This window comes from Microtus pennsylvanicus, chromosome 16, assembly GCF_037038515.1.
Source record: "Microtus pennsylvanicus isolate mMicPen1 chromosome 16, mMicPen1.hap1, whole genome shotgun sequence".
NCBI lineage: Eukaryota > Metazoa > Chordata > Mammalia > Rodentia > Cricetidae > Microtus > Microtus pennsylvanicus.
In genome coordinates, this window is record NC_134594.1 from 41,325,097 (window position 1) to 41,338,272 (window position 13,176).

Sequence of the window (13,176 nt, forward strand, 5' to 3'; positions counted from 1 at the left end):
AACTCAATTCGCTCATAAGCTGTGAAAGATTCCTGTGGAAACTTCCCCAAAGGAAATGAAATTTTCAGCAATAATCATAACCTGTACTCGAACATGAGATTCATTGTGGACACGCATGCACACACAGAAGACTGTTATGGTAGAGAGGCATGGTAAGTCGGCTTACAAATTACACGACACATGGTATTCAGTTCAATGTCCAGCCTTTGGAAACTCATGAATTCATGATCACTCATTTTAAACCTCGGACTTGTGAGCATCAGCTTCATTCCAGTTTCTTGAGGTCTTCTTTGCCTACAGCAGACAACTTATTCTACAAAATCTAATAAATCAAGGCCATAAAACACAACTCAATATTTTAGTCATAAAATTTGAAAGAGAAGGAAGTTATTACATCAACTTATCCATTATTTCAAATTCAAGAAGGGTTTTCAGGAGAACATAAAGCCACTAATGGCAGTGTCTTTTTAATATTACATTTTCAAGGTGAACATTGCCTCTGGATTCTTGAATATATAAGTATAGCACTTTTGAGTAGCTAACATGGGAGGCATTCAGGGCCTATAAATTAAATTTACATAGCACTGCCTTTGGGTAGACTTTATAATATATGAGCTATTTACACTGGTCTCGGAAGGTCTGTGGTTAGTTGTATTTTATTTTGTTTTTTTATCATTTAAAAGAACAACCTTTCATGATTAAATATCCATATGTTATATAGTTCACAGTGTGTGCGTATAATTAGGAAATTACAAATACCCAGGGATTTCTTCCATTTAGCATTTTGTTTCTAAGACAGGAAAAAGACAACCAGAACCTCACATCCCAGAAGAGTTAAGATAGCATTTGAGAACATTAGCATATTCTCTGACTCAAAGGAAGATGTTCAAATTTTCTTATGTTCCAAAGAGGGGAAGTTAAGAAAAATAAATTTGACATGAGCAGGTAATGCATACTGTGAAACAATCTAACTAACATTATTAATGTAGAATGAGCAATCGTCTTTCATGAAAACTTGTATTGAAATATCTTTACTACAAATAAAATTCAATCTATTTTAATTTATTGGAGAAACAACATCCAAATGAGTGCTGAGTATTAAACTATGAAATGATGAGCTCAGGCTATGGGCTGGGGTGGGGATGCTCATCTAGCATGTGCAAACTGGGGAGCTCAACGTCTAGCATCTACATTTCCTAGTTTAATTGGAAACTTGCCATCTGAGAGGAAAATCTGGTAAAGTGTGGACAGGTTTGTGGAGGATTGTCTCTCTTGATAATTGACGCAGGACAGTGCAGCCCATACAGACTGCAGCATCCCCACAGAGATTGTCTCCTGTAAGGCGGCCAGTGGGCAAGGCAGCAAGCAGAGCCCTATTACGGGTTTTGCCTTACGTTCTTTCCCTGACTTCCCTCAGTGATGGCTTATGACCTGGAAGTATAAACCACTTCTTCCCCAAAGTTGCTATTGGCTGGAGCGTTTTTATCACAACAGATAAAGGATTCTAGGAGAGTAAATAAACAACTGATAGCCCCATCAACAAAATGTAAAATGGCTTTAAAGCGTCAATAACTCACAGTGTGTGCTGTGTCGTGTAACAGTTACAGAAATAACTCTCCTCTGTGTCTTACAGGAACTTGCACCCTGTGTCTCATTGCTTTTTTTTTTTTATTTTTGCCACTTCACCCATTTGTTGACTCCTAATTAGTACATCCACCTCGCTTCTTGTCACCCTTAAGACCTGTGCTAGGAATAAAGACATTGTGTCATTTTGAGGGTTCCGTGAGAAATATGTTGAAACTCCTTTTTCTCAAAGTTTCATTAATGACCTGGAAGTAAGCGTCAGTAGATTAATGAAGCCAGAAGGTAGGCATGGGACCGGGGCATAACTAAATCATTTACCCCACTTGGCGTGTCTTGGTGCCTTCCTTGGGCCTGCGTACTAAGTGGCTATCTATGCAATTTTTAACTGTGTGAGGAGTTAAAGGAGGGCAAAGGAGTAAATGGGCAATCAGTTCTTATAAGTTGAATCCTTACCAATAGCATACAGGACCGGAAAGATTGCTCAGTGAGTTAAAGCATTTCTCATGCAGGCATTGGGTACTGAGTTCTGGTGTCCAGAACCTATATAAAATCAGTAGGATCTGTACCCTACACTGAGTTGGCAAGTAGAGACAGGAAGTTCCCCAGCTCACAGGCTTAACCTGGCTTAGGCAGGTACAAAAACGAGACCCTGTTTCAAACCTGGTGAAAGAGGAGGACCGGCCCTTACGGTTGTCCCCTGGCCTCTTCATGTACACTATGGAACCCAATTCCATACATCCCACCTCACCCCAACACACACAAAGAACATTGTGGGAAGTGTGGTAAACAGCTAAACTCTATTACTAGACCTAGAACTAGAGAAAAGACAAGCAATGATTTTGTAACACGGGGCTTGATTGTTTCTTTTTATTATTATTAAGAATTTTTAAATACAATCTTTTTTATTTCACATAGCCACCCCATTCCCACTCTCTCCCCTCCTCCTTCTTGCCGCACCTTCTCCCCACCTCACTCCCCCAACCACTCCTCAGAAACCTTTCCCATGAGAAGTCAACAAAGTCTGACACTTCACTTCCAGGTATGACCAAAGACCTCCCCCACCCCCATATCTAGCTAAGCAAGGTATCCCTCCAAAAAAGGATGAACTCCTAGATGCCAGGTTAAGCACTAGGGATAAATCCTGGTCTACTTCAGTGGCACCACAGACTGCCTGAGTCTCACAACTGACCCCCCACATGTGGTCTGTTTAATTTGGTCCTATTCTGGTTCACCAGCTATCAGTCCAGAATCAGTGAGCTCTCAGAGTGGCTTTTTATGTGGGTATCACTGTTGTAGAAGTGGAGGGCCACTAGCTTACACCCGGAATAACCACATAGAAATTGTATTAATTAAAACAGTGCTTGGCCCATTAGCTCTAGTTTCTTATTGACTAATTCTTACATTGTAATTTAACCCATTTCTATTAATCTATATATTGCCATGTGGCAGTGGCTTACCAGGAAATATTCTAACCCGCGTCCGTCTCAGGTGGAGGATCCATGGCTTCTCCCTGACTCTGCTTTCTTCCTCCCAACATTCAGTTCTGTTATCCCCGCCTACCTAAGTTCTGCCCTATCAAAAGGCCAAGGCAGTTTCTTTATTCATTATTCAATGAAAGCAACACATAAACAGAAGGACCTCCTACACCATATCACCGTTATGGTCTTGACCCCTTTGCTCATATTATTGCTCTTCCCTCACTTGGGTGGGTCTCAGGTAGCTTGGCCCAGTGCTTCGCTGTGTCTCTTTCCATCAGTTGCTGGTTCTTTGATGACAATTAAGTAATCAATCTGATTATTGGAATAAGCCAATAATTTCAGGTACTCTCTCCACTGTTGCTTAGAGTCTTAGCTGGGGTCATCCTTGTGGATTCCTGGAAATTTCCTAGTGCTGTGCTAGTGCTGTGTTTCTCTCTAGCCCTTTAATGGCTCTGCCCTCAATCAAGATATCTCTTTCCTACCCTTCCCTCACTGTCTTCCCCCCTTCCTGAGCATTTCATTCCCTCATATTCTCTTCCTCCCTCTTCTTCTTCTCCCTCACTCCTTCTAATTTCCCAGGAGATCTTATCTGTTTCCCCTTCCAAGGTGGATCCATGTATGTTTCTCTTATGGTTCCCTTTGTTACCTAACTTCTCTGGGGTTGTGGACTGGTTGTCCTTGGCTTTACATCTAATATCCACTATGTTGACTGGGGTTTCTCCCCCCCCCCAGTCCTGCAGTCGTTCAGTCTCAAGGAAATACACAGAGGCCTATAGTAATTATAAACTGGTTGGCCTAGTAGCTCAGGCTTCTTATTACTTAATTCTAACGTCTTACATTAACCCATTATTCTTGTCTGTGTTAGCCACATGGCTTGGTACCTTTTTCGGTGAGGCAGTCAAATCTTGCTTACTCTGTGTCTGGGTGACAACTGCAGACTGACCTTTCCTCTTCCCAGAATTCTCCTGTTCCCATTGCCCTGCATCTACTTCCTGCCTGGATACTGGCTGATCAGTGTTTTATTAAAAATAATACAAATGACAGGATAAAAGATCATTGTCCCACAGCACACTAATGTGTGAGTACATACCATGTTTGTCTTTCTGGGTCTGGATTACCTCACCCAGGATGTTTTTTTCTAGTTCCAGCCATTTGTCTGCAAATTTCAAGTTGTCATTGGTTTTATATTTTTTTCCATTGAGTGGTACAGCTGAGTCCCTGAAAATGCTCCTTGCCAGTTATAAAGATCCTTAGGGGCATATGTAAGGTGGCTTGAGATGCGCAGTGCCAGGTTCAAGCCTTATTTAGTCGCACATTACCAGCCATATCATGAATAAGTCAGTAACTATTAAGACAATTAGTTCTAGAGTTTATAAAATAAAAAGAATATATCTCTGTGCTCTACAGAAAACCCACAGGGATCAAGATGGAAGCAAATCTTCAGACCCAAAATCTAACTAAAAGCTATAATGGCATCTACCCATATCTAGATTGTTCTGGAACTTCACACCTATTTTAAAAATTAAACTCAACTTGCCAACTAAAGTGCTAATGCTACTCCCTAACTGAGTTTCTTTTCTTCATTTGTGAATGCGTGATTTCACGACACAGGGATTCACAGGTGACTGATATTTATAAAAGCTGGACTTTTAATTCTTGGATTGCAATATATGGAGTGATATTTTTAGTAGACATTACATCTCAATTTTTTCAAAATAGCTACTGTGTGTGACATGTGGAAGAGGGAATAAAGGGAAGTGGTAGATGCAGTGACAGAATGAAGTGGGGTCCTTTTTCGCAGGGAACTTTCAGGTGTGGGGCTTATATCTTTAATGCTGTGTTGAAGATAATGGAATTTTAATCATTCAAGGAAAAAGAACCGAAGCAGTGCAATCTCACGGTGCAATCTGGACTCCTGGGAAAGGCAGCCTCTTCGGCATGACAATTAGCACTAACAGTTGGTTAATTAGAGTCAGTGAAAGCCAAAGATCATTAAAGTGACATTCAGACACCTTAGAACATATATGTGTACTTTCATTATGGTTTCCTTTAATGTGAGGCCAAGTCTTTGCTTGCAGGTCTGAATCCATCATTAGCTAAAACTCAGCGTAGCCTTTTCAGCCATAGTGTGCCATTCACAATTCTAGCTGTAGCTTTCTTAAGTAGTCTCTAGGAAGGCAATTTCAGTGTAAAATGAAGCCATATTTCAAATATTATCCTTTTTGTAGTCTTACTTTTCACTTTATTTGGCTGTGATTTTTATCTAAGTCACCAGTTCTGTGGAGCTTTCAAAGCATTCATCTGAATTTCCATAGAAACAACTAATTTTTTTCACTCCCGAATTTCTTCCTTGCACATTCTAAGGTGTCCCTGGTTCTTTGTGTTACACGACTAGAACAGAGAGTGAAGTTACATAATCTGTTATCAGAGCATCAGCGGTCTCCACCTAGCTCAGCAGGAAAAGTACAGACTTTACGTTGTGTGACGGTGGTCTTCTGGACAGGATTCGTATACCTGTTCACCCAGTAAAGAAGACCCTCCTTTAAACCAGTGAGTTGCCTTTTGAAGTTATGTCCTGCAATTATTCATTTACATACCAAGCTAGTGAGATAAAGGCATGTCAGACATGAAGAAAAGGGAGAGGGTCAACAAGATGGTGCAGAAAGGAAATACTCTTAAGACCATGTCTTAAGATGTGAGTTTGATTCCCAGGACTTACACAGTGGGAAGAAAGAATTGATTCCCAATAACTGCCCTCTGCAACCACATATTCACCATGGCACATGCATGTCAATACACACAATATATAAAATGCAAAAAGAAAGGAAGAGGAAAAGAAGGAGGTAAAAATACAAGGAATGGTATAGAGAGAAAGGGGGTGGGTGTATTGCTGTCAGGAAAGAAAAATTAAGCCTTTTAAAACAATCACAAAGCTAAATCTATGGAAGATACAAACAATAGAAAGGGGTTGAGAAATAAAAAGTTTAAAGGTTTCAAGGTTTGTAACAGAGGCCCTACCTTCAAGATTTTGAGTGAAAGGAGAGAACACTGCATATGGATTCAGGAAGACATTAGCTTACAAGAAAGTTTGGGGTTTTCTTTATGATATTTTCCCATTGTTTTTCCTTTTGCTTTTGACTGGTTGATAAGACATGTTTGTTGATTTGGGGAAAGAAGTTAGTAGTAAGTAGAGTTGGACAGATTAATGATGTCAAGTGTTGCATTTACTCAATCTAAGGTGTCCCTGTTCCTTTGTGTCAGCTGCCCATACTTAGAAACACTTTCTACCTCGTGTCATCCATGGATGACTCTGGACCTGGACTCAGGAAGACAATTGCTACTCTCCTTCCCATCCTCCAGTACAATCTCTCGAGTGTGTCCCTAGCTCTATAGCAGACTGATTGCAGGGTTCACTCCTCTATGCCCACTTCCATCCCCTAGTGACTCCACCAAACCTTAGTGCGGACTCAGCTTCCCTAATCCCAGTGCACTCTCTTAGCCCCACACCTTCTAGTTCATCCCCTTTAGCCCCCCATACCCAGAAACACTTTCTACTCAAGATGTCCAGTGTCCACCACTGCCAGGGACTCAGGCAGGTGAATCACACTATCTGTGCAGTCCTCTTTTATGATCTCTATATTCTCTTGCTCAGGCCAATAATAACCTTCCTACAGGAGTCCCTCCTCCCCGCTTAGCTCCATCCACTGGAGTCTCCAACTCTTGGTTCATACACAGAGCCCCCTGGTCCTTTCACCCCTGTCTCACCAAATAATTCTTTGCCTTACCACACCTGCATGCAAGATCCCCTCTCTCTAATGTACCTCCAGATCTGGGGATTCTGCCTCCAGGAGGGAACCTTAGGTCTTTCCTGAAGCTCTTCTCATGCTTTTATCCTATCCCAGCTCTATTTCTCTCAGCTACCCACTGACTTGAAGAAGCTCTCCCTACCAGGCAAACCACAGCCATCAAACTTTCCTAAGATCCAAAGAAAGCAAGAGCAACAAAGAAATAGAATACCCACTCAACAAAGACATGACAAAGTACCAACACTTAATCATCCCAACACCATAATCATCCCAATTCCAAATGCCTAGACACAAAACAAAAACATTACCAGCTAGAACAATATATCTCCATAGAATTTAGTAACCCTCGGTAGCAGTAGGTGCTGAGAATGGAAGAAAGAATCTCAGGGGCTGAAGACAAGGTAGTCGAAATGGACACCTCAATCAAAGAAAAATTTAAATCTAAAAAATCCAAGCCCAAAACTTTGGGACACTATTAAAAGACTAAATTTACAAATACTAGGAATAGAGTAAGGAGAAATCCAGGTCAGAGCACAAAAAAATATTCAACAAGAGACATTCACTGCCAGATTGGTTTTTAAAATTGGCCCTGTCTCTTTTGTTGCAGCCAAGAAACACACCTTGTCATCAAGGATAGACATTGCCTCGGGGTAAGAGGATGATGGAGAAAGACATTCCAAATAAACGGCCCCAAGAAGCACACCGTTGAAGCCATTTCCATGCATGAGGAAAAAGACATTACACACTTATGTAAGTAAAGAAATCCTTGAAGAGAATGTTGCAATTATAAATACATATGCACCAATTACATGGGCACCTATATTCATAGAAAAAAAAACACTGTTGAAATCATATGTTTTCCCATACTGTTATAGGGGGTGAGTTCAATACCCAATTCTTCTTAATTGACATGTCTTCAAGATAAAAGCTAAACAGAGAAATGTTGGAGTTATATAAGGTCATAAATCAAGTGGTTCTAGTAGATATTTACAGAGGAACATTTCACCCAAACACAAAGAATATTTCGTCTTCTCAGAGTTCATCAAACGTTCCCCAAAATTGACCACATACTTGGACACAGAGCAAGTCTCAACAGATATAAAAATACTGAAATTATATCATGTGCCTTTCTAATCACCTTGGACCTAAACTGAAGATCAACAGCAACAGAAAGTTTGCAAATTCATGAAGAATTGGACAACTCACCACTGAATGAAAAATTGCTAAAATATGAATTAAAACCATTGTAGAATTGAGTGAAAATAAAACATAATGTACCCAAACCTATGGAACACAACGGAGGAGGTTCTAAGAGGCAAGTCACCTCACTAAGTGCCTACACAAAGAATTGGAGCAATTTCGTATTAACAACAGCAGTACACACCTGAAGACTTTAAAGAAAAAGAATTAACATCGCAAAGGAGTATACAGCAAGAAATAATCAAACTGAGATGTGAAATAAATAAAATAGAGGCAAAAATAAACACAAAAATCAATAAAATGAAGAATTGTTTCTTTGAGAAATCAATAAGATAGATAAACCTTTAGCCAAATGTTGTAATAAGGGGCGGCGGCGGGGCTGCGTCCCCAAACACCCCAGCCGCCTGCCCTGCCCGGCTAGCTTATGCCCCGAAATGATTACACAGACACTGTATTCTTTTCATCACTGCTTGGCCCTTAGCTCTGGCCCTTACTAGCTAATTTTGATATCCCAATCAACCCATCTCTAATAATCTGTGAGCACCGGTCTTACCGGAAAAGATTCAGCATGTCTGACCTGGCGGCTTGCTTCATTGCGTGCGCCCGCCTGGGAGAGCGGAGCATGGCCTCTCTTCTGCTCCCGAGAGGGGAGCTGTGGAGTCTGACCTCACTTCCTCTTCCTCCCAGCGTTCTGTTCTGTTTACTCCACCCACCTAAGGGTGGGCCTATCCAATGGGCCTAGCAGTTTCTTTATTGCTTAGCCAATGAAATCAACAGATTGATATATGACACTCCCACATCACTTCCCCTTTTTCTGTTTAAACAAAAAAAAGGAAGGCTTTAACCTTAACATAGCAAAATTACATATAACAAAACAGTTATCAAGTAAAAGTTACATCAGAAACATTTATACATATAACAAAATTGACCTTAAATCTCTATCAATAAAGCAAAATCTATACTAATGCAAATTATTCATATCTATATCATATCCCCCTTTAAATGTAAAACAACGTTTATAAACCATATTTGGGAACATGGGCGCAGTTATTTCTCTCCAAACTGCTTTCTGCTGAATGGGGGCATCGTTAATGATTTTAGGGTGTAACCTGTGTGCCAGGTTTCATCTCAGTTGGCAGTTGAGCAAAGCAATTTTCTGAAGATGTTCACAGCAACCCTTCAGGAGGACGTGGTCCATCATACCAAATCGGAATAGAAGAAATCCATAGAGTCTCATCCTCTGTGAAAACAAAAGAAGAATCTCTTTTCCAAAGTATCATATCCTTAGATCCAAATTCTGAAGTCATACCCTCATGATATCCGTTCTGGTTCCACTGGGCAGCCCATATAATGAAATGTCTCTCTGTACTTAGCTCCTTCACAGTCAAAAATTTTAAAGAAAACACAATGTACATAATCCAGACTCTCTGTGAATTTTCCATCTTTACGCGGCTTATTTTTATTTATATCTATAACTATCTGTACTCTGTCTCTTTAAAGACTTTACTTTTACTTTTTTCTTTTTAAACCATTAACTTTATTCTCTATATTCTTTTTCTTCTCTCTCCCAAGCCAACGTACATTCATCCAACAGTGTGACTTATTTAGTGGTCTGAATCTGTCCTATTGTGAATCTGCAATTTTTTACTATCCAGGAGCACTTTTGATTTGCACCTTTAAATCACTAGGCACTTAAGAATCTAAGCTGCGACATTTCTAGGTTAACTTTTTGCTTTTTGAGTGTACATCTTTGACCAGGCTGTCTTTGAACTCTCAGAGATCTGCCCGTCTCTGCCTCCCAGGCATTGGGATTAAAGGTGTTTGCAACTACACCTTGAACTCACAGAGATCTGTTCGTCTCTGCCTTCTAGGCACTGGGATTAAAGGCGTGTGCTACCACACCTTGAAGTCACAGAGGTCTATCTCCCTCTGCCTCCCAAGTGTTGGGATTAAAGGTGTGTACACACAACAACTCTCTTCCTTTTTTTTTTTGTTTTTTGCTTTAAGAACTTCAACTTTCAGCTTGCATATATTTTTAACACACTTTAAACCATTCAGAAATTTTTTCTGTCTTTGAATCTCTCTTTACTGTATATCTCTCTTTTTTTGACCACAAGAGCCTTTAATTTACTAAGCAATATCAGTAGGACTAAAGGTGTGGCTTTGCCGGCTAGATGTAGCCCATTCCTTAGCTTTCCAGCCTCAAGGCTGAGGTACTGGCTGTAGCCATGTTTATAGCCACAACTGGCGGTTCAAGGTCCCTGCCAGCCAGCAAGCTACAACAGACAACACTCAAGTCCTCTCTCGGTAACTGGCCCTCCTGCCTCAAACAGTCAGAGTTTGCCCTGGCAGGATGGCCCAGAAAGCTGGCATTTTTAAACAGCGCAGCTTTTTTCCTGCTACGGCTGAAAACTGAAAAGCATGCGTTCAGCTTTTCGTCAACACCGTTTAAGTGTTTCGTGGCAGGACCTCTTAATGAGCTGCAGGCTTTTGTAGCTAAAGCTGAGTCAGGAAGCCTCTCTTAGATGAGGCGCTTGCTTGCCTCTAGCAAGCAAAGTAGACCAGAGAAATTGCCATAAGAAACATGCTTTACTCTATTCTTTTCTAAGCTTTCTCAGGCTTTCTGTGGACTCAGTTAGCCCCACGTTGGGCACCATTTGTTGTAATAAGGGGCGGCGGCGGGGCTGCGTCCCCAAACACCCCAGCCGCCTGCCCTGCCCGGCTAGCTTATGCCCCGAAATGATTACACAGACACTGTATTCTTTTCATCACTGCTTGGCCCTTAGCTCTGGCCCTTACTAGCTAATTCTGATATCCCAATCAACCCATCTCTAATAATCTGTGAGCACCGGTCTTACCGGAAAAGATTCAGCATGTCTGACCTGGCGGCTTGCTTCATTGCGTGCGCCCGCCTGGGAGAGCGGAGCATGGCCTCTCTTCTGCTCCCAAGAGGAGAGCTGTGGAGTCTGACCTCACTTCCTCTTCCTCCCAGCGTTCTGTTCTGTTTACTCCACCCACCTAAGGGTGGGCCTATCCAATGGGCCTAGCAGTTTCTTTATTGCTTAGCCAATGAAATCAACAGATTGATATATGACACTCCCACATCAGCCAAATTAACTAAAAGATGGAGAAATAAGACCCAAATCAATAAAAATTAGAGACAAAAAGAGGAACATAATAACAGACATCAAGGAAATCCAGGGGATATACTTAAAAAAAAATCTATATTCCACCAAATTGGAAAACCCTCGAAAAGCCTAAAAGAAATGAATGCATTTCTTGATATATAGGATGTAATAAAGGTTAAATCAAGACAAGATAAACAATTTAAACAGGCATATAACTCCTAGTGAAATAGAAGCAGTAATTACAAGTTACCCAAACAAAATAATTTGATTCAGCACAAAATTCTACTAGACTTTCAAAAATATTAATGTCAATACCCTTAAATTATTCCCCAAAATAGAAACAAAAGGAGCCTGTTCCAATTCTTTATTTGAGGCGACAATTAACCCCATACTGAAGCCTCACAAAGACCCAAGAAAAGGAAAATAAGTGCAAATCAGGTTTTCTAATGAAAATAAAATTAAAAGTTCCCAATAAAACACTGGCAAACGGAATACAAAAACACAGTGAAAAAGATGATACACCACGATAAAGCAGGCTTCATTCCAAAGATGCAGGAATGTTTCAACTTACGTTAATTGATAAATGCAATACACTACATAAAGGCTGAAAGACAAAAATTATACGATCGGGCTGGAGAGATGGCTCAGAGGGTAAGAGCACTGGCTACTCTTCCAGAGGTTCAATTCCCAGCAACCACATGGTGGCTCACAACCATCTGTAATGAGACCTGGTGCCTTCCATGCCAGCAGTACATTGTATGCTTAATAAATAATTAAATATTTAAAAAAAATCATACGATCATCTCACTAGATGCAGAAAATTCTGAGACAAAATCCAACAACTCTTCATGATAAATGTCCTATAAAGACTCAGAATACAAGAAATATACTTCAGTGTTACTATATTTTAGGCAGTTTACAACAGGCCCACAGCCAGCATGAATATGAATGAAGAGAAACACAAAGCATTTTTACTGAAATCAGGAAGAAGACAAGGATGTCCACTCTCTATAAACATATTTAATATAATACTTGAAGGCTTAGCTAGAGAAATGAGACAACTGGAGGAGATCAGGGAAATACAAACTGAAAAGGAAGAAGTCAAAATGTCTTTATGTAGATATATATGATATCAATTTATGTATTAATGGTAATGAAAATTTCACCAAGAAACTCCTAGAACTGATAAACATTTTCAGCAATGTAGCAGGAGACAAAATTAACTTTAAAAATAAGAAAAGAAAAAAGAGACAATCAGTACAAAATCAGTATATACAAAAGTCAAATAGACTTAGAACTTGTGGAAACAATACCTTTCACAATAGCGTCAAAAAATACAAAATAACTTGGGGTAACTCTAACCAAGAAAGTCAAAGTCTTATATAATAAAAACTTTAAGATGTTGCTGAAATAAAAGTGAGGAAGATATCAGAAGATGGAAAGATTCCCCATGTTCTTGGATCAGTAGGATCAGCATAATGAAAAGAGTGATCTACCCTCCAAAATCCACAGATTCAATGCAATCCCCTTCAAAACTCTAGCAGAGTTCTTTAGTGATCTTTAAAGGACAGCTCTTAGCTTCATATGAAAACACATCATGCATGCTTGTGTGCATACCACACACACACACACACACACACACACACACACACCCTCTCCAAATGGATCAAGGACCTCAACATTAGGCCAGATACCCTGAATATGGTAGAGGAGAAAGTGGGAATTAATGTTGAATTCATAGGCACAAGAAAAAGTTTGCAAATGTGACATTAAAAATACAACCACTGAGACCAACAATTAATAAATGGGTCTCATGAAACCAAAATAGCTTCTGCATGGAACAAAGTATCTCGACAAAGTAACAGCTACAGAATGGCAAAAAAAAGCTTACTAATTATATATCCAGTAGAAGGTTAATATCTAATATATCTAATATATTATATATATTTATATATAGCATAATATATAAATATAATATTA